This window comes from Equus caballus, chromosome 6, assembly GCF_041296265.1.
Source record: "Equus caballus isolate H_3958 breed thoroughbred chromosome 6, TB-T2T, whole genome shotgun sequence".
NCBI classification, from domain to species: Eukaryota; Metazoa; Chordata; class Mammalia; order Perissodactyla; family Equidae; genus Equus; species Equus caballus.
The window spans coordinates 58,032,187-58,058,927 of NC_091689.1; the positions used below are offsets into that span (position 1 = coordinate 58,032,187).

Below are 26,741 nucleotides of genomic sequence, written 5' to 3' on the forward strand. Positions count from 1 at the left end.
TTTTCATTCTCTTTTCTTTTTGCTCCTCTGATTTGATGATTTCAAATGCTCTGTCTTTGAGTTCACTCATTCCTTCTTCTTGTTCAAGTCTGTTGTTCAAGCTCTCTAATGAATTCTTCAGATAAGTCAATGTATTCTTCAGTTCTAAAATTTCTATTTGATTCTTTTTAGTGTTTTCTGTCTCTTTGTTGAACTTTTAATTTTTTCTTGTATTGTTTTTCTGATTTCACTAAATTGCTTATATGTGTTCTCTTTTAGCAATCTGAGCACCTTTAGAATAATTATTTTGAGTTCTTTGTCAGGTGATTCATGTATCTTCATTTCTTTGGGGTCAATTACTGAAATTTCACTGTGTTCCTTTGGTGGTGTTATGTTTTCCTGATTTTTCATGATCTCTGTAGCCTTGCATAGGTGTCTGCACATTTGAAGAAGGAGTTGCCTCTTTTGGAATTTGTGGACTGACTTCAGTGGGGAAAGACTTCCATCTTCCATCTGGCCACAGGTCTAATGATGTAGGGCACCAAGTGTAGGGGTATGTGGCAGCCCTGGCTCCAGTGGAGCATGATTTCTTGATGGCTCAGGCCATTGGGTCTACAATATTGATAACTATGTGGTCCTTGCCAAGTGCTACAGTAGTCCCCAGAGGCTGAAAGTGCTTTTGGGGTCTTAGGTGGCACCTCTATTTCCATCAGCTAGGGACCAGGGCAGGCACTGGTGGTGACCAGAGCTGCTGGTATACATACACTTAACTGCAGTGACCAGCTACAGGTGCCTGTGTAGTGTCAGGGGCCAGTTGCAGACACATATGTGTAAATGGGAACCAAGGCCAGAAGCAAAGGCCAGAGGCAACTGTGGGTGAACTACCTGCTGTAGGGCCCTGTGGGGCATACTCTTCTGTGGCTTCAGAGTCTTGTCACAGGTGTGTTCACAATAGCAGAGGCTGTTGATGAGAGTTGGGCTGGCAGGATGCAGGTGCTTAGCTGGAGGGGCTAGCTGCAAGTGAGCCCAGCAGTGTAGGCCAGTGACAAGAGTCAGGGCCAAATCTGGGCCAACAAGCAGCTATGGTGGCAATGGCTGTCAGCATGCATTCCTGTGACTGCACAGTCTTGTGATAGGTGCACAGCAGTAGATACCAGTGACTAGAATTGAACCAGGGACTTGTATGTGCACAGCTGGAGAAGCTAAGTAAAGGTGAACCCAGTGATGCAGGTCAGTGATAGGAGTCAAGGCTGGATTTAGTCCGATAGGTAGCTGTGGGGGTCCCGGCTGTCAGTGTGCACTCCTGTGACTGTAGGGTCTTGTCACAGGCGAAGACAGTATGGAGGGAAGAACTTCTTAAACATGGAACCAACTAAATAATAGAGGAATAGATCTACAAATTCAACTAAAATAAATCTATTCATTAAAAGACTGAATTAAGACAGTGAAAAGCAACTCACAGAATAAAAGAAATTCCCAACACAAATAATTGGCATAATGAAGATTTTTTTTCTAGAATATATACAAAACATCTACAAATCAGTTCATAAAAGTTGAATAGAAATATTGGTGAGATAATTTCACAGAAACTTCACAAATGAGGCTAACCAAATAGGCAAATGATATATGAAAAGTTGCTTAACATTAACTCTCACTAGTAATCAGGATTATACAAATTAATATGATGAATACATGCTGCTATTGTAAATTGACAAAATTGGCAAAGTTTATAAAGTTTAACAATATCAAGTGTTAGTGAGAATGTGGAGAAATTGGAAATTTTTGTTTTTTTGAGGAAGATTAGCCCTGAGCTAACATCTGCTGCCAATCCTCCTCTTTTGGCTGAGCAAAACTGGCCCTGAGCTAACATCTGCGCCCACCTTTCTCTACTTTATATGTGGAATGCCTACTACAGCGTGGTTTGCCAAGCTGTGCCATGTCCGGACCTGGGATCTGAACTGGGGAGCCCCAGGCTGCTAAAATGAAATGTGCATACTTAACTGCTGCACCACCAGGCCAGCCCCCAAAGTTTTTCATATTCTCACCATGCTTAATTTAAACATAGTACTGTTGTGACTTTGTAAAATAGCGTTATCAGTTGATATTAAGAGGCACATACCTTATGACCCAATATTTCCACTACTGGTGGTATGTATACTGGATCAAATTTCTGAAGCGTACATCAGAACAAATGTACAAGAATGTCTATAAAAGCATTGCTTGTAGGGCCAGCCCCATGGCTGAGTGGCTAAGGTCATACACTGTGCTTCAGGGGTCCAGGGTTTCACCAGTTCGGATCCTGGGTGTGGACATGGCACCACTCATCAGGCCATGCTGAGGTAGCGTCCCACATGCCACAACCAGAGGCACTCACAACTAGAATATTCAACTATGTACTGGGGGGACTTTGGGGGGACTTTGGGGAGAAGAAGTAGAAAAGAAGATTTGCAACAGATGTTAGCTCAGGTGTCAATCTTTAAAAAAAAAAAAAGCATTGCTTGTAAAAGGCCAAAATTGGCTTGATATTGTCAACTGAATAATTAATATATTGTGATATATTCTTACAATAGGATACATATGAGATACACATGTGCAATGCTTTAAACAAAATATAATACAACTAGTTTTCAGGTGGTGAACATGAGGTAATATACACAGAATTAGAAATATGATGTACATCCGAAAAAAATGAAACAGAATATAATAAAATAGAAACAAGCCTATCAAAAAAACAATAAAAAAATAAAACTTTTAGGTAAACTTACAACTAAATGGAACTATGTAGAAAAGATGTGACAAAAAATTGCTATAACGTCATGTATGAATATAAAAAGTTAGTGTTTCTGATCTTATTTTAAAAACCTTTATGGTTTAAATAAACTCTAATCATATTACCTAAAAAAAGCGTTTTTAGCCTGGTTCTTGGATTATCTAGATTTTCTACTACAGTTCAGGGATACTATTTCTAAATGCTCCTTTAACTATCCCCTTGATTCTCTTACTGATCATGTGAAACACCAAAGATTATTTGTCAAAAAAGACAAATAATGATTCTTGCTGAAGCAAAGGGGACTTTATGACATCACACTTTGAAGAGACAATAAATCTGTAATCTTATCTAGTTTGACAGTTATAAAGGGCATTTCACAAAAACTGATTGTATCTGCTATGATTTTAAGAGGGTTAGCATACAACTAGGGAAAAAAATTTCTTAAAACCTCTTCTCGAGGGAAGGTACTCTAAAAGATGTTATTCTTAATTCACAAATACTGTCACCCTTTCCTTTAGCTTCAATACAGATTATTATGAAATATGAGATTTTCTACCACTCTAAGATGAAATATCTCATGTTATTTGTATAGATTTGGCTATTTGTCACTATATTAAATGAAATAAACATTGCTTCTAATTTCTAAAGTTTCAATATCTTTGTAGTTCTATTCTACCACACAGATTTAAACACTATTGATTTTCATGTTTCTTAGCAATAAGTAATATTTAATGTTCAGGTATAGGATTTCAGAGAGAATTCAGTTGTATTGCTGTTTCTTGGGTAAGTGAATTAACTCCTATTTAGGTAGGAAGTATATTTACTTCAGCCACATATTCCTTTGTTTTGCTTACACTGAAACTATTTATCATAGTCTAACTCTCAAAAATGCAATTTATGTAATACAAATCTTTTGGAGTCGAAAAACAAATTTTTATTATTGGCATCTCTATTTTTAATACTAGAGACATTTGATCTTTTGCAAATGAAATCAAGACTGGTGACTTGAGCATCCAGTGGAAGAGAAATATCGCTTTCAAGTTATCTCAGTACAAGATTCTCAACTGGACTGACATCTTCTGATTATATTTTGGAAAAAACTGTGTTTTCTGCTGCTGAAGATTCATGGAATATTGATTAACTTTTAGTACTGCCCTCTTTTGTGCATTCCCTTATGTATATCCTTGGTCAGTGTGGTTAAATCTGAGAGATGGGAAGTGATGACTTAAATCTTTCTTAGTTCGGTTTCCTAAATTAGAGTATAGACTTTATGACTGACAAACTGCTCTAGCCATGAAGCAGAACAGGATGTAGCTTTATTGATGAAGCCACAGAAGGGTTGGAATACAGCATCATTTCAAATGAATAAAACATAATTATATTGTACATATATGCACCATATAAATAATTGGAGTTTGGTCTTGATTTTAATGGCCTAAACTTTTCTTCTTCTACATATTTGAAATATTGAACAACTGTAATACTTAAGTTGTCTTTTTGCCATTCTTTCTAAATTGTTTTGGATTTAAAACATGGAGCAATATGGATTCTAAGATATGTAAAGTAGTTATCTCTCCCCTTAAAGGACAAAGGTTATGATACCGTTTTATTCTGCTGTTTATGATGTTTAGATTTGCTTCTATTCCTGTTCTTACTGCTTTCAGTGTTCTAGCCTCTAGTACTAAATTTAACCAACAAGGAATAAAACTCCATTTTACTCATGACTTTAATTTGCTGCGAATTCCCAAACCTGATAACCAAACTTAACAGAAATCTGAGCATAGTCTGAATGAGGAACCAAAAGATTTTACTATGACGAAAGTTCCTGAGTTTCAGTATATGGCTTTTTTCTACACATATAGCCAGACGGAAGAGATGCATAGGGCAAGATACGCAGAAAGGGCAATCAGCTACCACGTCCTCTCCCAGCACTTCACTCTCCCCAAATCTCCACGTGTTCACCAACCCAGGAGCTCTGTGAACTTCATCCTTTTGAGTTTCTATGGAAGTTTTATTGCTTAGGTGTGGTTGACTAAATCATTGACCATTGGTGATTGAAGTCAATCTTCAGCCGCTCCCTTCTCCACAGAGGACAGAGGGTGAGACTGAAAGTTCCAACCCTCTAATCACCTGATTGATTCTCCTGGCAATCAGCCCCCATCCTTTTGTTACCTAGGGGCTTTCCAAAAGTGACCTCCTTAACATAACAAAATTCACTTAGGAATTTCCAAGAATTTTAGGAACTCTGCCAGAAATAGGGACAAAGACCAAATATATACTACTTATTATAAATCACAATATCCCAGTTGGCATGCAGGTTTGTGTAGATGTAAGTTCTCAAATAAGTTGGGCAAATATCTAGGAATGCAAGTGCTGGATCATATGCCAAAATTTCTTCTAAAGTTGCCATACAATTTTGTGTTTCCACCAGCAATGAATGAGAATTCCTCTTGCTCTGCATCCTCACCAGGAACTGGCATTGTTTACTTTCTGAATTTTTTTTTTTTTTTTTTTTGCCATTCTCATACGTGCAGTGGTACCTCATTGTTCTTTTGGTTTTTGTTGTTGTTGTTGTTGTTGTTTTGAGGAAGATTAGCCCTGAACTAGCATCTGCTGTCAATCCTCCTCGTTTTTCTGAGGAAGAATGGCCCTGAGCTAACATCCGTGCCCATCTTCCTCTAGTTTATATGTGAGACACCTATCACAGCATGGCTTGCCAAGCGGTGCCATGTCTGCACCCAGGATCCAAACTGGTGAACCCTGGGCCACCAAAGCAGAATGTGCAAACTTAACCGCTGTGCCACCAGCCGACCCCTCTCATTGTTTTTTTAATAAGCATTTCCATAATTAACAATGTTGTTTAATATCTTTTCGCATGATTATTTTTGTATATATACATATATTTCCTTGATGAGGTACCTTTTCAAATTTTTTGCACATTTTTAATTGGGTTCTTTGTTTTCTTATTGTTGAATATTAGATGTTCTTCATATTCTGGATAGAAGTCCTTTACAGATATGCTTTTTCCCAATATTTTCTCGTAGTCTGTGACGTGTATTTTCAGTCTCTTAACAGTGTCTTTGGACAACAGAAAAACTTGACTTTAATAAAATCAAATGTATCTATTTTTTTGTGTGTGGATCATGCTTTTGGTGTTGTATCTAAAGATCCATCACCAAATCTAAGGTCACCTAGATTTTCTAGCAGTTTTGTTGTTTTTCATTTTACACTTAGGTCAATGGTGTATCTTGAGTTTCTTATTTTCTAAAGTTTATGAATTGCATCTAGGTTCAAATTTTGGTATATGGATGTCAATTTTTCCAGCACCATTTTTTTAAAAAAAAATCCTTTGTCTATGGAATTACCTCTAAATTTTTGTCAAGAATAAGTTTAAATATTTGTGTAGGTCTATTTTGGGATCTTCTCTTTCATTGATGTGTGAATCTATTCCTTCACTAATACTATGCTGTCTTGATTATAGCTTTATAATAAATATGGAAATCAGTTAATCTGAGTCCTCCAAGTTTGTTCATCATCAGTATTTTATTCACTATACTAGGGCTTTTTGCCTTTCCATATAAATTTTAAAGTCAGTTTTTCAATATCTACCAAACATTTCCTGGAATTTTTGTTGGAATTCTGTTGACTATAGATCAAGTTGGGAAGAACTGATGTCTTAACAATATGTGCCTTCTAATCTAACAACATGGAATATCTCTCCATTTATTTAATTCTTTGATTTCTCTCAGTAGTATTGTATAGTATCTACCTACAAATCTTGTACATATTTGCTCTACTTAATCCTAAATTTTCCAGGGTAGTTATTATAAAAGACATTTAAAAGAATTTCAAATTCTAATTGTTTGTGTCTGATATAGGAGGGCATTTGACTTGTGTACGTGACCTTGTATCTTGCCACATTGTTATTTTTATTTACCTATTCCAGAAGTTTTCTATAGATTTTTTGGGGGGCTTTCCACATAGATAATCATGTCAACTCTGAATAGACATTGTAATTTTTTCCTTTCCAATCTTTTGGAAAGACTGAAAATCTTTTATAAATCTTTTTCAAAATTTTTTTATCGTAGTAGCTATAGCTCCTATTATGATGTTGATATGGATTTTTCTCTCCAGTTTCTTTATTTCATTGATTTCTAGTATTTTTATCATTTCTTTCTTCTGCTCACTTGGTGTTTAATTCATGTTTCTTCTTTTAGTTTCTTAGGGTTAAAGAGTAGATCATAGATTTCAGATTTTCTTAAATGCAAGAATGTAATGCCATGTGTTTTCCTCTAAGGACTATTTTAGCTGCAGTCTACAAACTTTGATATGTTGTATTTTCCTTTTTTTCCTTCAGTTCAAAATGTTTTCTAATTTCTCTCATATTCTTATAGCTCCCATACCACTCATTCAACATGTACCTCATCTTTGGCCAGCACTTCTGTTGTCAGAAGTTTATTGCTTAGTGGAGTAACTCAGACCCTAATTTCCAAAAGGGATGACTATCGGTTATTATGCTCTTTTCAAGCTGTTGTTGCTGCACTCACCCATTACTAGGCATGGACATAGAAACCATAATGAATTCCCTGATTTCCAGATAATATTCTCTTAGTTTTCCCCATTATGTAGCATCGACTCTATCTCTTATGATAATAATAGTAATTTTCCCTAGCAGTAGAGTACATCAGGAGAGTATTGCTTTCTTTGCTTCCTTGTCACCTGTGAAACACTTTATATATTTCTTGATAGATGCATGCATATGTGTCTCTATATGGGATGCCAGAAACTGAATTTTGAATGGTAAATACTTTTCTATTACAGTGGACATGGTCTTGGATCAACAACTTAGAGGCCTCTGCTGATAAGTTCTTAGACTTTTCCGTGGGACTTGCCAGAAATGACACTTAGTGTTGTCATATTTAATCACATAGCATTTGTTCCAAAGCCTGAATCTGTGCAGAGCTCTCTCTTGTTCTGTCCCCTACTTGAAGCCAGTGGTCTTCTGAGTCACTAAGTAATTATATATGTCCCCAGTATCTTAAGAGGCCCACCAAGCACTGTGCATCCTTCTTAGAGATAGAAGTTACAAGGAGCGATGACTTGATCTTTATCTTGGATAGCATATGCTAGATCACTGTACTTCTACAATATTCTCTAATAAGGTAGTCTCCTGTATCTCTGTACAGGTCATTTTGTACCCTATGATGCTCATGTCTCCTATAGTGCCATAGTTCTTTCCATTCCCTCTTTCCCAATATGATTAAAATAATATCACCAATATAAGAGAACAATTTGAGGTTTAATAGAATATCCAGATGATCAAGTTTTCTTTGGACTATATTGTGACAAAAGGCAAGAAAATAATTATAGCTATAGCATAAAACAGTGAAAATTATTGCCGTCTATTCCAAAGGAATGCAAATTGTTCTGTTCCGTTTTCTCCATAGGGAAGAAAAGAACACATTCATCAGATCTATAGCTGCATATAAGTGACAGAGGCTTTGTTGATTTGTTCTAGAACCAAATCCATGTTTGATCTATCAGGTGTGGTGGCACTATCACTTGGTTCCCTTTAACATAGTCTTCTACCATTTACTGACCCAGAGGATATTTTGGTGAATTAAACAGTGGTATGACAAGACTACCACACCTAATTCCTTTAAGTCTTTGAGAATAGCACTAATCACTGCTATTCAACTTGAGACATTGTGTTGATTCTGATTTTCTTTCTGGACCAAGGATGTGTATATAGTTTCAAAGCCTTCCACTTAGCCTTCCCTGACTTGAAGTCTTGGTTCTTACTCCAAAGGAAGCCAGTGTGAGGGTATTGATCCTCATTATGAGCCCATGACTAGAAAAATGACCACTGGTTGGTGTGGCTACCCAGTGGATCCACTGTGAGGCAATCTTAGGGCAAGAATGCATTTGTCATCTGACCTGTGTGTTCCCACTCTCCAATGGAGGACCATCATGGTGTTTTAGGTCCCTCAGTATTGCTTAAGTTTCTGATTTGTAGCTAATAGTCCTTGGAAGATCTACTGCAAGTCAGGAAACTGGATTATGATTTTCCACAATGGTAACTGAAGTCAGCCTTCAGCTCAACTGCTGTTTATTGCTTCTGATGTGTAGTCAAATAATGACATCTCTGCCTATCTCTTTCTCTCTCACATAATAGTTTATTCGCCTTCATCATATAGTCCTGTGTGTCAGTGCCCCCTGCTGGCCATTCTAGTCTTGCTGTTCATTACAATAATTACATGTACCTTGCAGTTAACAAATTATATGCTGTTATCTGGCTTTTGTTATTCTTTAATCCAATTATCCCCTTTGACTCCATAGTTGAAATTGCTGTATCTCCCTAAAATGACCTCTTTTGAACTTCTGCCCTTTTTACCCCCAAAAGCCATCCTAAGAACCTATCTTTTCAGGCCCACATTAAATTCACTTCTTTGTCATAAAGCTTTCTCTGATTTCCTAGCCAGAATTAGACACTCCTATGCTTTCCTCTTTAATTTGTACTAAACCATCACATCTTCTCAGGGTCTGTATTAGAGGCAATTAGGTATTTCACTATAGTATAGGATCCCTGAGTACAGAAACTTCGGCCAGTCAATCATTGTATCTCCTGAAGCTCTTTCCTTCTTCTCCTCCTCCTTTTTAGGAATAATTGAAGTCATCTGAATAAAATCAATGCATGATTTGAGAAAATATGAGGTGTATGATGCAAAGGTTATGGATATTTTTATATTGTAATAATTAATATTTGGTTAATTTGTAAATACTAGAAATTGAGCAATAAGAGTAATTCAGAGTTGTGATTCTCTAGAGCAATGTCAGGCAGATGCAAAGATATATTTTATAAAAGTGTATTTATTGTGCACGTATGAGAATCTCATCCCCAAAGAATGGCAGGTAAAATGGAAGTTTATTCATTTTAATGGAGCAATTAATATATATTACACCAAAATCCTTCTACATCTAGTATATTTCATTTTTCAGTGACTAATTTAAATAAAGTAACATGGATGAAGTACTTGTAATGATCCACTTTTACATATATCTTGAAATGATTAGAGGAAGGAATATAACAATAAGGGATTTCATTATGTTAGCAATTCTGTGCTAGTTTACTTTATCTAAAGATCTCCAAGGTTTTACAAACATTATCATCTCCCTCTTATCCAGTGAGATAAGTATCATTAACTGAGTTTTATAGCTAAGTGATGGAGGCACAAAGAGATTAAGTGATTTCTTCAAGGTTACCATCAGTTGTGACAAAGAAAAGGATAGATGCTAGATTTATGAATCTTAGTCTTATGCTTTAACTATCCTTGGACTCTGTGTATTTGCCAAGCAAACATCAAGATGGGAAATTGAGAATACAGTAAACAAAGACTATATAGGTAAAAACCAAATATTTGTATATTCAATATCATATTGGTTAAATAGGTAAAAGCATTGAACATAAATCTGGAAAACTAGTTTTATTGAAAAAGAGGTGGTCCGTAGTTTGTAATTAAATAAGGATGGAAGAGGTTGAGCTACCTTATACGCCAATCAATTTGTATATAAGAATATATAACTGTGTTTAGAGAAAAACATAAAAATATGTATCAGGGAAACTATGTTTACATGTTTATGTCCTTTGAAAGTTAATATGGCCTACGGCAATCTACAGACTTAAAAACTACATTTAGGTAACATATTTTCTCTGCTCTTTGTTTTAACAATCTGTCCTGTCAGATAAAGGTTAAAATCATTCTTCTAAGTGGGCTCTATGTAAAGAAAGGATTCTGTTGTAAAAGCAGAACTGAATCTATTCTTTTATTCTAAGTCAAACAAAAGAATTATCTTTGTACAGCTTGCCTAAATAGTTAAATCTGCACCCATAATATATATTTGTTTATCTAATGATTGTTTATAAGAAATAAAATTGATCCCAGGCAGAGCTGCAAGGTTCTGGGCATTCTCTTTGTTGAAACAGTGTACTTCTGAGTCTTTTGAAGATAATCCCAGTCTTGGCAGAAAATGAGAGTGAAGCCCTCTGAAGTTTCTTTACTATGAGACAAGCTTCCACTTTTGCAAACAGGGAATGTCTGCAGGTCCCTTGATATTTGCAGAAGGAGTTCTTCTATTTCCCCAAATTTGTTTTCTTCTCACTAATATATTGATACCCTCATCTATTCATAATCAAATGTGAACGGACAATAAAAGGGAGAAAGGTCATTTGCACCATGGCTCACAGATTACCCAGTCTATGACAGGCGGCAGTTTTCCTTCAATCCCTTTGACCCATATCCCTCTGCAGGTGACAGGTAATAAACAGCACATATTTGAGGTGTATATTTTGAAAAGTTTTGACGTGTATACACTCTTGAAACCACTACCACTATCAAGATAATGAAACTGTCGATTATCCCCCAAGTTGCTCCATTATAATTCTCCCCTCCCACTCCTTCCTACCCCCACCCTGACATCCCCAAGCCTACTTTTTGTCACTGCAGTCTACTTTCCCATTTTCTAGAATTTTGCATAAATAGAATCATGCAACAAACATTTTTGTTCATGACCTATTTTACTCAACATAATTATTTCGCTATTCGTCTATGTAGTGTATATAAATAGTTCTTTTTTCTTTAAGATTTTATTTTTTTCCTTTTTCTCCCCAAAGCCCCCTGGTACATAGTTGTATATTCTTCGTTGCGGGTCCTTCTAGTTGTGGCACGTGGAACGCTGCCTCAGCGTGGTTTGACGAGCAGTGCCATGTCCGCGCCCAGGATTCGAACCGCCGAAACACTGGGCCGCCTGCAGCGCAGCGCGCGAACTCAACCACTCGGCCACGGGGCCAGCCCCAAATAGTTCATTTTTTTATTACTAGATAGTAGTCCGTTGTGTACATACACCATATTTTTAAAAGTCCATCACCTGCTGATGACCATTTGAGTTTTTTTGAGTTTCTGACTATTATAAAGCTTCTATGAATATGTGTGTCCAAGTATTTGTATGTACATACATTTTCATTTCTCTAGGTCAGTACCTAGCAGTGAAAAAGCCACATCTTATGATAGATAAATGTTTAACATCTTAAGAAACTATCAAACTGTTTTCCAAAGTAGTTGTGAAATTTTATATTCCATCAGCCTTGTACAAGAGTTCCAGTTTCTCTACACATTTGCTAACTCTTGGTATGGAAGTTATTTTTAATTTTAGACGTTATAATAGGTGTGTAGTGGTATCTCATTATGGCTTTAATTTGCAACCTCTTAATGACTAATGATGCTCAGCATTTTTCATGTGCTTATTGCCATCTTCTTGGGTGAAATGTCTGGCCAAATCTTTTGCCCGTTTAAAAAAAAAAATTTAAACTAACATCCATGTTAAACAAATCTAAAAGAGAATACAACTGAAATCTGCTTGAATGGTGTGAGTCCAGATCTGTGAAGTAAGATATGCTTACACAATATGTATGGTATCTAATCACTTTGCAATCATGACAGCAGCCAGGTGTTTGGTAATAGTATAAACAAATGGATGACTCTCTACATTTGCATTGAAGCCATTATATTAGCTGGTTAACTCGACCTTATAAGAAAATATACTAGAATTTCTACAATATTGTTTGCCTCTTCTCTGCAGGAACCAGTAGCCCTGTATATTTTTTCTTTCAGCAACTAATAGAAGAGCTGGCATAGTATTTTTAAATAACAAAATAACTCATTTTCATATAATTAAAAAGGTAACTAACTAAATTTTTAAAAATTTTTTGTGATCCTCTACTATGCACAAAGTATTGCTTTTTGCTAAGATGGAAAAGTAGAAACAAATACATATTATCTGAATGCAGACCCAATTCACAAGAACCAGATTACCAAAATATCAAAAGTATTTCTACTAACTTTTTCTTAATGTTTATAAAATGTCATGTTTGTGCCAATTCATGTCAAAAGTTCAGTGCATTACTTTTGAGTAAGAATTTTTGTGCGTATTTTCTATTTCAAGAGTTGTGCATGTCACAAATGTCAAGAGTTTTATAAATGGTGGTGAATTTCTTTATTTTAACACATTTTAAATCCAGTCTGTGTCTTTTCTATTGTGTGATTCTGCAAATTTCTACTGAATAGATAAAACTTCTTGCTGTCTAAATTGTCTCAGACATATGAATAATTACGTGGAGACCAAACTTCCAACTGGTATATTGACAAGCCAAGTTTTGTTTTAGTATGCAAGAATCTGAGTACGTATGTTTTTCTCAGTGTGCACATGTTTATTATGGATACAAAAAGACATGGGAAAAATGTGTATCCACTTCCTGCAACTCCTCACTTTTCGCTATCTCTTAAGAGAGGAAATGTAGTACATCTGAAATTCACAAGTTCTAACAAGCTTTGTGAAGCAATGATGCCCCTCATTGAATCTTTTTTTTTTTTTTGGATGAGAAAGATTAGCCCTGGGCTAACATCTGTTGCCAATCTTCCTCTTTTTTTGCTTGAGGAAGGTTAACCCTGAGCTAATATCTGCGCCAATCTTCCTCTACTTTATTTGTGGGTTGCCACCACAGCATGGCTGACACATGGTGCAGGTCTGTGCGTGGGATTGAACCCACAAACCTGGGCCGCTGAAGTGTAGTGCACTGAGCTTAACCACGAGGCCGTGGGGCCTGCCCCTCATTGAAATTTCTGACAAGTTGTTTTTTTAAACAAATTGCTCTTGAGGGAGGAGAGGATATTATTATTTAATAATCTTCAGAAGCTTGAAGATAAAATCTGAATATTGTAACTTCATTGATAACAAGGATTAACTCTGATGACTCAGTCAAGTATGTGGAGGTCTTCTTCATCCCTTGAGTAAAGGACACATAGGTTGATGCTTGCCTTTACTTACTCAACCTACCAAACTCCTGCTCAACCTTGACGTAAAGTCCAGCTTCCACTATTTTCTTAAACCTTCCCTGATTTCTTTAGAATATGCTCCCTATTAATACATAATGCATTATTATCTATCTAGCTCTCCAATAGACTAACATTTCCTGACTTCAAGTACAGTTTCATTTTCATGTCTACATAATTATTACATATATATCTATAAATACTACTACTACTACTAAGTTGTTATTCTAAGTTTGTGGAAATAAAAAATAAAGTCTTTTTCTGTAGGGAATTGGGGAGCTCAAAAGTTAGCAGAAAAGATGGACAGGAAAAATAATTAAACAGCAATATAATAAGCACTCTGGCAGACATATGTATAAGACATTATTAGAAACCATACCCTGAGGGGGTCAAGGAAAGTTTCCCAGAGGATATGGCACTTAAGTTGAGTGCTAAAGAACAGTTAGGCATTAACCAGGTGAAGGAGGGCCATGGGGGATGGTCGCGGCAGAGGAGATGGTATTAAAGACGTTGAGATATGGAAGAGCAGGAGTATAGAACCTGAATGCAGATTTGGAGATTAGGGTCAGAAAAGTTGAGCCTGAAGCAGAAGTCAGATACCAGACAATAGAAAGTAGCTTAACCTGGGCAGCCATATATTTCCATTTGACCATGTTTTTCCTTTTTTGGGGGGCAGGAGGGCAGAGGAAAATTAGCCCTGAGCTAACATCCATTGCCAATCTTTCCTCTTTTTTTGCTTGAGGAAGATTAACCCTAAGCTAACATTGGTGCCAGTCTTCTTCTACTTTATATGTGGGACACTGACACACCATGGATGGTGAGTAGAGTAGGCCTGCACCTGGGATCCAAACCCATGAATCTGGGCTGTCAAAGTGGACCACATGTAACTTTAACCACCTGGCCACGGCACCAGCCAGGTTTTTCCTTTTATGCTGGCACAGCTAGAAATAGTATTCCTTTTCACTTATATCTGTCCTAATTTGGACAATAAATTATAAAGTCACTGTAATTTAAGACTATCTCCTGCTTCTGTTTTGGTTTTCCTGCAAATAGTAAGGAGCCTTTGAAAGATGTTAAAGAAGCTATTGATAAGGCCAGATAAACTATTTACAAAGATTAATGTGGCACCTGGATGGAAGATGACATTTAAGGCGTAATGCTGAGGCCGGGAAAACTAGTAAGGAGACCCTGAAATGATCCAAATGAGAAACGATGAAAACCTGAATGGTGTCAATTGTAAATAGAGCAGTAGAGAAGAAAAATTTCAAGAAGTGATTAAGAAATAAAATAACCATCAGTTGAGGTTGATGGAGAAAAACAAGGAGAAAACAGCTAGACACTAACTATTATGCAGAAGAATAAATGCACATAAGTGAAGACATAGAAATGGAGAAAACTATAGGATGTGTTCTCTGATGATGGAATAGCATAAAATAGATAAAGCATGAAATGAGGGTGGAAATTATTGTAAGATAACTCTGGTAGAGTTTACTGGGCACAATACTGGAGAACTTTAATGTCAGCACTGTGAAGTGTGAGCCTGGAGAAAAGCATAGGGCAATCAGGAGCCTGTCGGGACCGGACACATGTGTGGTGGCGGGGGCAGGCTGCCAAGTTGTGCAGTAATGTCCAGGTATGAGCCATCCAGTGAGTCAGGTGTCAGCGCCAGCAAATCAGAGCTGGAATCTGGTAAACAATCCATTATGGAGGCCAAAGGTTGAGAACAAGATAAATGAGCTAAGGGTACAATGGATAGTCAGACTAAAGCACAAGCAGGAACAAAATTAAGGACTGCCTACTGCGGCAGGGAACCTTGGCTGGGAAAGTGGAAAAGAAGAGATGCTCGTTTGTGGATAGAACTAACAAATACATGCTGAAAACTGCTCCTGAACACAGAAGCCGGAAGAGTGGCAAGGCAAGAAGCAGGCCAAGGTAAGAAAAATAACTGAATGTTCACACAGTGAGGTTAAGTTTTACCCAAAAAAATAAACTGTCAAATGCTACTACTTAACAGATCAGTTTGTGGATCCACAAGCAACTCCATCCAAGCGCAGTCTGTACGAGGGCAGAGGGTTTGGCTAGGGTCATGGTAATTAATGTTTTTTATTATGCAATAAGAGCCATTGAAAAATAAAATAACAAAAAAAATGAGATGATATAATAAATGTTGGTAGGTATATGATAAGTTCTATCGACTTTACAGATATCTGGAATATTGTAACTCTTGTAATTAGTTTTTATTTTATGTAGGCATATGTAAATAGTTATACAGCACTATTTATTATTCCATGTGACTAAGATTTTTAGTGAAATAACTTATGTCAGTGAAAATTTCTCTTCTGAAAGAATATCCTATCTTGTAGATATTCTTACCGATTTTTCCCATCAATAAGCCTCATATTTTTCAAAAATTAATATTTTGCTCCTTCTCTAAAAATCCTTTCTTTAAAGTGATATATTCTATTGAGTTACTGTCATAATTAATAATCCACAGGAAGCAGCTCAGTTTCTAAAAGCTATCATGACTCTAAGGTTTGGGAAATTACTGATAGCAGTTTGGAATTTAAAATAAGGACAATTTTCAAAGTAGTGTCTGTCAGATTCAAGCTAATATATTGAATCTTACATATCTGCTTAAAACAAGGATATTCCAATGCTATTTATTTACGCACTGTAAAACCTTTTTGTATATTTTATGTCATATCCAAATGAATGCTGGCAAAATGAAACCAACCCTCTTATTGAACAGACACGAAGTAAAAACAAACAAAACAAAGTGCAAAATCACCCTTTGCTCCACATTTAGAGTAATCTGGAGATCATGTTTCAGAAATAACTATCTATAGATCTATGGTCATGGAAGATTATACACAATGAATTGGGATATTAAGGAGCAATAAAGACAATAAATACAAATATAATCTGTAAAGAGTCAATATAATTAGCATTTGCTAATTATAAGCACTTATTTTAAAATTTGGTTAATAGGACATAAGCAAATAGTTGCTATTTAATTCTGAGTTCTTATAAGTAACATAATTAATATGTCAGTAAGGCCCATTGTTAGTTTCAGTGAGAAATTATCTTTTTATTTCATCTGTCCAGGCTGAATACAATTCATCTTAGTGTCTCCCATAACTCACTTCTTATGTTTATACTACCTACCTCTACCCTGTGTTATACTACATCACAAACTCATTTAAATAGTGATATTAATGATTTTAGAAATCACCACAAATGGTTGGCAGCATCTTTGTCGTTAATGTCTCAAGAGAACCATACAAGCGAGGTTTATCAGGCTGAGGCTGAGGTATTTGATGAAGTAATAACAAACTAGCTCTGAATTGTCTTTCATTACCCTTTATCTCTCCTAGAGAGAATATAATCTTATTCAAATTATAATGGCCTCTGTTATCAATGAGCTTTACTATTTATTTACTTGCATCCAGACATGCAAATGCACATGCATTCTGCTTCTTCAACCTACCTGTAATGAAATTTCTCCACTATCAGAATCATGCACAATCACAAATTACAAACTAGTTACTAGTATAATTTGCTTAGTATAAAAAAAAACCCTACTCATTCTTTTAATATACTATCTTGATTAAAGAAGTAAAATCCAATCATTAGGGTTGAAATACAGTAAAAGCTAAACAACTTTAAAAGAAGATCATTATTTCAGTTAGGAAATAGTTTTGTTTTGTTTTTCTCTAAAGCAACATATAAAGTCAAATTGTGCTGAGACTAACACATTAAGTAGACAATTGTTAAAAACTATGATCCTCCAGTCCAGCGCAGGACACTTGATAGCTAGGTGTCTACATTTTCTTTCAGCTTATTTATCTTCATTTAGGACAGAATTCTTTGTATTTGTATAAGCTGGGTAATTTCAAAGAGCTTTCATATTGCTTGCCAATTTTATCCCCTTAACCAATCCGTAAAGTAGAGTAAGAAGGCATAATTGTGTATAGTTGACAGAGAGAGGAACTACAATTCAGAGAAGTGCTTTGATGTCATGTAAAAAGAATCAAGACGAGTGTCCTCTGGGCCATTTCTTTTTCCTCCTTGCCTAGTCTCCTTTTGACCTTGAGAATAACTCTGTCTTCCTTGTCTCTTTTAACATATGTTAACTAATAATGTAATGAATAATTCTTATAATGAAGTTGAGTGGTGTGTAAACTAAACTCTTTTTTCCATTAGTTCATTCATACAATAAGTATTTATTAACTATGTCCTTCATGTAAGATACTGTTCTAGAAATGAAGAATAACGCAATGATCATATAGATAAGAATTTCTACCTTTATTATATGGGGAGTGATAAGTGTGCAAAGGCTATGGAAAAACATATAAAATCGTGTAAGGTGGAGGGAGACTTCTAGAGATTGTTTTTAATTTTAAAAAGTACAATGGGGTAGGCCTCAATGAGATAGTAATAGATTAGACAGCAGTGAGGTAGTAAATCATCTTATATAAAAAATCAGGTATTTGTAATGTTAAAGAACAAAGATTCAAAAGAGTAAATTTAAAGATCTAACTGTCTCTGTTAAGTGAATCATGAATCCAGCAGCATCCCATCTAGGAAACAGAAAGGAGCTCAGGGGAATTGTATAAAATGAAAGGCTTTTATAGGCAGAAAGATAGCGGGACAAAGAAATTGAGAGTGGGTTATTTCAGGCAATGTCACCTTCCCTTAGAGGAAAGCAGGGGGTCTTATCAGGCAGATTACCTCACTGGTGTTGATCAGGAAATTCCAAACTGATGAGTTTAAAATTCCATTCCTGGGAGAGACTTAAACTACAAGTAGGTGAGGTGTTAAGTCTTGATGGGGCTTAGCATAAGTGACTCCATTTTGGGTCTGTTGTTTCTTTTTAACAGGCTTACCATTTTCTACTTTGCAAAATGTTCTTGATGTATCATCAGTGTTGATCCTCCCAATAACTGTAGGAGATAGGCAGGACAATTGCAACTAACCCCACCTTATAGATGAAGAAACACATTTGAAGAGGTTGAGCGTTATAAACAACACCTGAATTAATTTTCCCCTACTGGGTCATATTTTAACCCTTTAACTTGATATTCCTCAGTTCAACACACTAGTTTCATTTGGGATTCTTTGAAATCAATAAGCCTTCCTAAAATTAAAATGTTAATACTATACTAGTCAATGACATCCAGAAAGATAGAATCATGTCTATTTTATTCACCAATGATTTCATTTCATTAAACTTGTTAGTGTCCAGCCACACTGAACTTCCTGTTTCTCAAATATGCTACTTAATTCTTTTCTCTTGCTTTCTCTGACTGGTAAGTAGTTAAATACTTGTCCACATACTCCGTTTTTCCATCTTTCCATTTTGACATCAGCCCTTTCTTTATAGTTTCTATTTTCTCACATTCTCAGATAGTAGACAGCTTATCATTTGGGTTTTAATTCTGTTATCACATTCAGATTATTTATTGTCTACCTACATCTAAGTAGAGTATGGGCTACCCAAGAGCAGAGACCCTGGCATCATGATCACAGGGGTATTTTCAGCTCTCAGAACTTTACAAATCACATTGTAAGGACCTCATATTTTCTATGCTAATGAATGAATATTAGCTATGAAGTCATCTCACAACTCCAAATATGTTCTAAGCATTGATAACCAGAGAAAGCATTTAGAAGTAATAAAACTAATATTCCTTACATCAGGTTCTTTTCTTGGCATTAAATGACTTAAATAGCAGTACTATTATCATTTTTCAGATGAGAAAAGTGAGGCACAGAGAGACTGGCTCTAACTGTCAGTGATTCTCAGCACCAAGATTGGGTACTTAACCACTTCACTCTATGAAATTCTTCCGTGATACTATCCCAAAGAGTATGCATATTTCCTTTGAATTATTATAATTATAATATTTCATTTGAAAGATTGTGAATATTCCCAACACACTGCACAAGTCTAGGGAGTTCCAGTTGCATTATTGTTACACCACCATAGAAAACAAAGTGAATAAACTCCCTTAAGGTGGGGAGCATGAAGGTCATTGTTTTCTTTGGGATACCTTGAATAACTTAATTTTCCTCCTAATTCTACTATCTTCTGCTCTTTTTGACTGGCTAGTAGTTAAGTACTTGCCCAAATATTCTATTCATCATTTTTCTATTCATCACTAGAAGAAATGCTATTAAAAGCATAAATATAGGAAAAAAACTATCTTAATTCTGCAATGTCTACATCTATATATGCATTGTAAAGCTTGGATTTATACCTGGAGGAAAGAGGTAGTTTCATCAAAATCATAATACAGGGGCCGGCCCCGTGGCCAAGTGGTTAAGTTCTCACGCTCCACTGAGGTGGCCCATGGTTTCACCAGTTCGAATCCTGGGTGAGGACATGGCACCACTCATCAGGCCATGCTGTGGCGGCATCCCACATGCCATAACTAGAAGGATCCATGACTAAAAATACACAACTAGGGGGCTTTGGGAGAAAAAGGAAAAATAAAATCTTTAAAAAAAAACCATAGCACAAACATTGGTGATAGTTGCTAAGAAAACTAGGAAAATTCCTAAAGTATATATTTGTCTATGTTCTAAAGTTAATAATTAGAAACCCTTATTTTGACATCATAAATACTAATTATCAAAGAAATTGGATATTGAGGGAGAAAGACTTATACAAGACTTTTCCACATACTATAAAAGCTGGGCTCTTTCTTTTCTACACTGAGGTGAGAGGGAAGATGTAAGATAAAGACAGCATGTCATTATCTTGTAAGCTTTTTGAGGATATATGCAATGGTATGTAGCTCTGTACCCTGAACCCAGTATACAGTGTTGGAGAAATAGCAGAAGTGAGTAACGATTCTTTAGTGATTTATATCAGAGTTATTCAGTGTACATAAGTAGGATCTTAAGAGGTGTTCTATAAAACAAGATTTCTATGGAAGAAACATTTAGAACATGCTTAAAGAAAGTTAATCAAGTGTTTCTGAAAATCGTTTTGGAACTTTTAGTAAACCAATGTGAGTTGTAAGTATTCAAGAGGCAGTTGTAGGTTGCAGTGCTTCCCGAGTTAACTTGAGCTCAAAATTACATTTTCCTAAAAAAGAATGATATGCCTTGGAGTTTATTTGGTATTGCTGGTCATTCTGATTAGCAATGATTAGAAAAGCAAATTAGCTTATCTCTTTCACCAGTTAATAGTGTAAAAATGTAACTAGTGTGGTTATGATGGACAGAAGACAAATGGAGAGAACTGACTTGACAGAATTTTGATATAAGATGTTGACAGTTCCTGCGGGTAAAATTCTTTATATTCAAACACAGGTTAAATTCAATTGATATCATCTTAGAAAAAATTTAGGATAGATTAAACTATAGTTGAGGATTTTAAGATTATTTCTAAAAATGTATTTTAAAAGGGTCTTATATCTAGATATGTGTATTTCTTTTAATTCTGCTTAGAATTAATGATCATTTATGTTTATCATTAAATTTAAAAGGTTTGTAAAAAATCATTATTGATTGCAAAAAGGATGTGTATTCTTAAAGGCTCTATTTTTCACCTAAATGACAAATTTACCTTTTTAGACCTGAGGTCACTCTAAGAATAGACACTATTTTATAAGTAGCAGTTTTTCTCAAATGTAGGTACTGATACCTAGGAAGATGTAGCATCTGAAATTCTAATTTTGCATACTTAGTCTATAAAATAGAACATGTCAGACTAAAATTCACTAGGTAGGTCTCTTCCTGTATCTAAGATACGTGACAAATAAAATACCGGAGAGACGAGTATGAAATTTATTTTATAGAATTTTTTTAATCTTGGGAATGAAGAGGATGATTCCAAATAAATGAAAGATCAAATGACAAATAAATAAAAGATCAAATAAAAGAAAGATCAAATGAGAACACTGTTACCTCCCGCTTCCCACTTGGCCCACAAGCAAGCCCATAGGTTTCCTTAAGCCAAAGCCCAGAGCAAATATCTTAAGGGAGCTCTTCCCTTAAAACACTGGGTGTGACCTCAAATGTGGTTAAAGATAAATGATGATGTTTGGCAGAATATTAGAGAGGTTTAAGGCAGGAAGGAAAATATGGTGAAAGAAAGGGGAATCCACAGAGCTTGATCGAGGAGAAGTGAATTTCTTATTTAGGAATTGTAAAGTATATTTACTGAAGTATAACACAAATAAATAAAATTGGGTAAGTCATTAGTGTGCAGTGAAATTAATTATCATAAAGAGAACATAGGCATATAACCAACAACCAAATAAAGACATAGAACATTACTGATGCCAGAGAAACCCTTTGAACTCCTGCCAAATATGACCAGACATCTCCATTCCAAAAGAAACATCACAGACTTTTTTTACCTCCTTTTGAAACTTACATATATGGAATCATATACTATGTGCCTTGCTTTCACTCAACGTTATGAGATTTATCTCTGTTAAGCCACTATGCGATGATTGTATCGATTTGAACTTTTAAAAAATAAATACAACTAATATTGCAAATCATAGAAAATAATTCTATAAGTTGCCTAAATTTTAAGGCAATTTTTCAGTTGAGTAAATCAGTGACCTTTTTTTCTTTATCTCAAATATGATGCTGATGATTAAGAGCTAAACGAAGGCCTCTGGCCTCTTATATTAAACTGGACATAAAACAGGGATTAAATATTTCCATCATCAAGTTATTATCAAAGGCTGAAGAATTATCCTGAATGCTTTACACAAAATTATGACAAAAATTAAACATAATATCACATGGTCATGGGATTTTCTCATGCATTTAGGAAGTACAACCATGACGTAGAAAGAGTGATTTTCATGTATGGTCTATAGAATTCTTTTTGTTTCTTGGCCTTTGGAACATGGGATCTTTTTGAGAATCTGGAGATCACTTACATTAGAAGATAATTCAATTGACAATTTTCCATATTTACATAGACAACATTTTTCATTTAATTTCAGAGTGTGAGAGGTCACTTGAGGGAATTCACAAACCTATGATGCTGAGATGAAGAACATTAACTTGAGAGCCTTACTTTTGCAAACGTTTCTTTACAAAACAAAGATTGTTTAGAAAAATACATTCATTTGTAAAGAGGAATGTCACGGAGGCGTTTTCATCTTTTAAAACATAATGATATGTAGGCAGAGAGTTTGCTTTTCTGGGTAACTGAAATTAGCTATCGAGGCTAAATTACTCTTGCTTCTGAGTTATCTCCCATTTATCTCTTAAATCATTTCAAATTCTCTTGCTCTACTCTAGTCCTCAGATGAAGCATATTGGGATTCTCTCTCTTTCTCTCTCTCTTTGATAGTCTATCCTAACATGTAATTTTTGCAAGGCTTCAGAAATTCTTAGGCTTTTCTCATTTTGCCACTGAATCATTTTGTGAAAACACCAGCATCAGTCAGCTGCAATATCAGTTGCAGCTAACAGAAACTCCTCTAGCCATTCCACGCAGAAAGGTACTCAAAAGGAATTGAGTGCTAACAAAATCAATATTTGGGCCTCCTTGAATAAATCCAAAATTACATCATAGATTTGACCACTGAACTGCCTGTGACAAAATCAGGAAACTAAAGCAGGACACTGCTCTCCCAAACTCTGACTTCATGATTACAAAATCTTATCTGGAAACTGGAGATCAGAGACCCACCACTGCAATTGTTGCTTTGGGGGATGCATCACCTGCTGTGATCCAAGAATAAAGATGCTCTACCAGAATGGCTGGCTCCGGGCTGCACTACCCCAGCCAGACTGACACTAGGCCTGTCTCTCCACTTAGGTCAATTCTGAATTCAAGTCTTGCATGGGAACACATAATCAGTAGAACCTGAGTTACATCCAGAACTCTTGCTACTAAGTGGTCCTGGAAATGTAGTTTTTAGTTCTTTGCCTCTGCAGTGCATAAAGAAGACCACAAGTGGAAGGGTGCTAATAAAATAATTTACCTGGCATGCCACGGACATCTAAGTGTCACTTGTGGCTTTGCAACTGTTAGGATGAGATTATCAAAAGAACAGCAATAAATATCAAAATAAACTTGACTTAAAGGCTATTCAATTTTTTTTTTTAAAAAGAGTTACACTGTATTTAAGCATCAGGGCTTTTACCAAATAGCAAATAAAGAAAGGACATAGAACTTAAGCTATGCCTATCGAATCCCGTACAGTGAATAACAGAGATTGTTTACACTATCCTGCTGTACTGAGATTATTTTGACATTAAATGTTGGTTGACATAAGAGAGCTTGAAATTCAGTAGGGCTTACTTTTTTTCCTTTTTTAAATTTGTGTTTGTGTGTGTGTGTTTACGTGCGTGCTGCTTACAGAGAAATTTTTCACTTCATTAGCATTTTTTGTAATAGAATTCAATATGCACATTCCAGATGTCTAGAAAAGACAGCAAGAGAATAGCAAAACAGTCTCTTTTTTTTCTATATTTAATTAAACTTTTCCCTTACACGGGTTAAGAATATTGTATTACAAGTGCTACAGATACTTTTTCAACCTTTGCCTCTGTAATGCTTTATAATAGTGATGTCACAGATGCATTCTCTGAAAGCAGATGTTCTGTTTGTAATATATAAAAACAAAGGCTCAGAATTTTTTAATCTTTCTTTGAACTTCCAGTAGCTCATGTAAGTGTCAGCCCGCTTTCGAACTTTAAACATACAGAACTAGTATTCATTTTGTTTTTTGTAATTTGTGTATAATAAAAATAACTCTGGTTATAATCAGTAGCTAGAAAAGTCCTTCTAGTCTAGAATGGTACACTATGGGGAAAAATAAGTTGGCTATTGAGGCACTCACCATATGTCAAATATAAGGTGTCGGATATATCCTTATACCTTCATTAAGACTAAAAGAAAAACTGATATGCTAACAAAGAAATTTTTAGGAAATTTCCCAGTCAAATAGACCTTTATCTATTTAAGTCTTGTTAGTAAGTGATAATGCTATTTGATATACGACCTCATTAACATTGAATTTTACCCAGAAAAACTAGCAAAAGATGACATTTTGGACAGCCCCAAACCACATGTGCTTAGGCATTGTTAAAGCAAGATTACAGACAATAATGTATCAAACATAAAAAACATGAAAGTGGGGCTGGCCTGGTGGCATAGTGGTTAAGTTCGAAAGCTTTGCTTCGGTGGCCCAAGGTTCACAGGTTCAGATCCCAGGCACAGACCTACACACCACTCATCAAGCCATGCTATGGCAGCGTCCCACATACAAAATAGAGGAAGATTGGCACAGATGTTAGCTCAGTGGCAATCTTCCTCAAGCAAAAAAAGAGGAAGATTGGCAACAAGATGTTAGTTCAGGGCCAATCTTCCTCACCAAATAAATAAATAAATAAATGTGAAGGTGCAATGGAAGCTAAATGTATCCAGGTCCTCAATTATAAAAAATATCTCTGCATTTCTCACAATTGCTGAAAAGAAAGTCTGTCTTCATCTCCAACTCTGCTCCCCTCCAGCTCTGACTTTCAATGAGTACTCCATTTCCAGCAGGAGAGAGATCCCCACAGTAGATGATGTCTGGCCAGCCAGGCCGGCAGTTTAGTGCTCCTGATGCCACCTATGGCGATTTCTGGTCTGTGTCACATCTAGCTCTGTGTGTGTGTGTGTGTGTGTGTGAATGTGGTGGGAGAGAGATTGTCAGAAAGCAGTGGGGATAACAGAAACTCTTTCTTCCCAGTGTTGTCATCATTTTTCTCAATTGCTCCTACTACTATCAGAAAGTATCAGCACCTCCTACTGGGGAGTAAGGATATAAGCCTGGGTTGAAATTCACGCTCCAATCCTTTCTAACTTTATCACCTGGGGCCAATCACAGCTTTTCTGAGCGTCAGAAAGTCTATTTATCCTTCAGCACAGAAACCCTACCTTCAAAGCTATTGTAAGAATTACACAATTGCACAACATCTGTAAAAATGGTAAGCCTCATGGTCCACAGAAAGTAGACTCTCCATACATATTAGTTCCCTTCCCTCTGTCTCAGCTCTCACAAAACTGTGTTTGCTCTCCCCCTAGTGGCAGGATCCCGCACTCATTATTCGCATAAATTACTCATATCAAACACTGTTTTTACTTGCAACAATCCACCCAAAAGGTCAAAAGATAAGACAATATTATGTCCAAATTAAACACGGTGGAAAACAAACAAAATGCAGACCTTGTAGAAATGAAAAGAATACAAATACTAAACGGAATACTTCCTTTAGCCAGAAAGGAATATAAAAATGAGAAAATAAACAGCATAATTACAGAGAAGGAAGAACACGTGCTGTTGCCCAGCCTGGATATAATTTTTGGTTCTGGTTGTCACAATTACAAGTTAAGCAGCATCATGTTGTTCATGCTTAATTTATTTCTGAGCTGCTTACAAGGATCAGCTCTTAGTGTGTTTGTTTTGTGTAGACACATCTGTTCACACTGCCTCCATCTTATTGTCAAACCACAGAAGTTGATGATTACAGATTCAATCCTCTGCTTAGAAATAAGCCTGTTTTCTAAGAAACATTTGTTTCTGTATTGCAAAACTCTGTTCTGTAATTTCAAACATTGTAAACCATGTTGTTTTTATAGCCAGGTTTATTTCTTTTAGTGTACTTTTTTGGGTCAGGTTTTAAGGATTAGACACAAAGTGGCTTCCTTGTTCTTATTGCACATAAAGCTAACAGTGTTATCTATCCACTCACGGATGCTTTTGGGTTGTTTTTTCTTTGTTTGGTGAGGAAGATTGGCCCTGAACTAACATATGTTGCCAATCTTCCTCTTTTTGCCTAAATAAGATTGTCGCTGAGCTGGCATTTGTGCCAATTTTCCTCTAATTTATTTTTATATGTGGCATGCCACCACATCGTGATTTATGAGCTGTGTGTAGGTCCACGCCCAGGATCCAAACCTACAAACCCCGGGCTACCCAAGCAGAGTGCATGAACTTAACCACTACACAGCCAGGCTGGCCCCCACATATGCTTTTTATTTTTATTTTAGAAACTCACTAAAAACAAAATTTTAAAATTTTCTAGTAGGTACAAATGGATTAAAATTTCCACTTACTTGTAACTTAAAAGTCAGA

General features: G+C 35.9%; 1 protein-coding gene across 9 annotated transcripts in view; it reads left to right on the forward strand.

Annotated features, from left to right (window-relative positions):
- The first annotated feature begins 15,326 nt into the window (after nt 1-15,326).
- The window catches only part of PIK3C2G (phosphatidylinositol-4-phosphate 3-kinase catalytic subunit type 2 gamma), a 510,459-nt gene continuing 499,044 nt past the window's right edge, over nt 15,327-26,741 (forward strand). For 5 of the 9 annotated variants that reach the window (XM_070270013.1, XM_070270006.1, XM_070270014.1 and 2 more), the window contains exon 1: nt 15,331-15,567. The gene's annotated coding sequence lies outside the window, so the exon portion shown is untranslated. Of the gene's footprint in view, nt 15,568-26,741 lie in introns of all 9 variants that reach the window. The other 4 variants (XM_070270025.1, XM_070270017.1, XM_070270019.1 and 1 more) reach the window with 4 other exon arrangements.